We start from the raw sequence: 840 nt of genomic DNA, 5'->3' as shown, positions 1-840 counted from the left end.
TAATGAAACAAAAAGCTGGTTCTTGGAAAAATTAAATAAAATTGATAAATCCCTAGCTAACCTCATCAAAAAGAGGAAAGAAAAAATTCTAATACAAACAACGAGGAATGAAAAGGGATAATTACCACAGACCCTGTGGAAATTCAGAAGGTTATCAATAGTTTCTGTGAGAATCTTTATTGTTACGGAATAGAAGACACAGAAGAATTGGACAGATTCCTAGAAAGGTACAAATTATCAAAGCTGAAGTGACAAGATATAACCACTCTAAATAGCCCAAGATCAGCCAATGAAATAAGAGATGTAATTAAAGAAATCCTACAAGATAGAAAAGTCCAGGTCCGGATCGATTCACAGCTGAATTCTACAAAAAATGTTTAGAAGATATAGTCCAAATACTCCTCAAACTCTTCACTGAAATTGAAAAGCAAGCAATTCTCCTAAAATTATTCCTGGAGGCAAGAATTATACTGATATGAAAATCAGGGAAAGACGCAACTAAGTAAGCGTACAACAGGCCAAACTCCCTCATGAGCATAGATGCCAAAATCCTCAATAAAATGCTAGCAAATAGAATACAACAAATCATCAAGAAGATCACACAACATGACCAGGTAGTATTCATCCTAGGTATGCAAGGATGGTTCAATATTCGAAAATTCATAAATGTAATAAACTATATCAATAGAGTGAAAACTAAAAACCACATGATCATCTCCATTGATGCAGAAAAGGCTTTTGACAAAGTCCAACATTCATTCATGTTCAAAGTCCTACATGAAATTTGAATAGATGGCCTCTACTTCAATCTGGTAAAAGCCATTTGTGAAAATCCAATGG

This window comes from Octodon degus, unplaced genomic scaffold (assembly GCF_000260255.1).
Source record: "Octodon degus isolate 3935 unplaced genomic scaffold, OctDeg1.0 scaffold00411, whole genome shotgun sequence".
Lineage (NCBI taxonomy): Eukaryota > Metazoa > Chordata > Mammalia > Rodentia > Octodontidae > Octodon > Octodon degus.
This window is presented reverse-complemented; position numbering follows the sequence as displayed.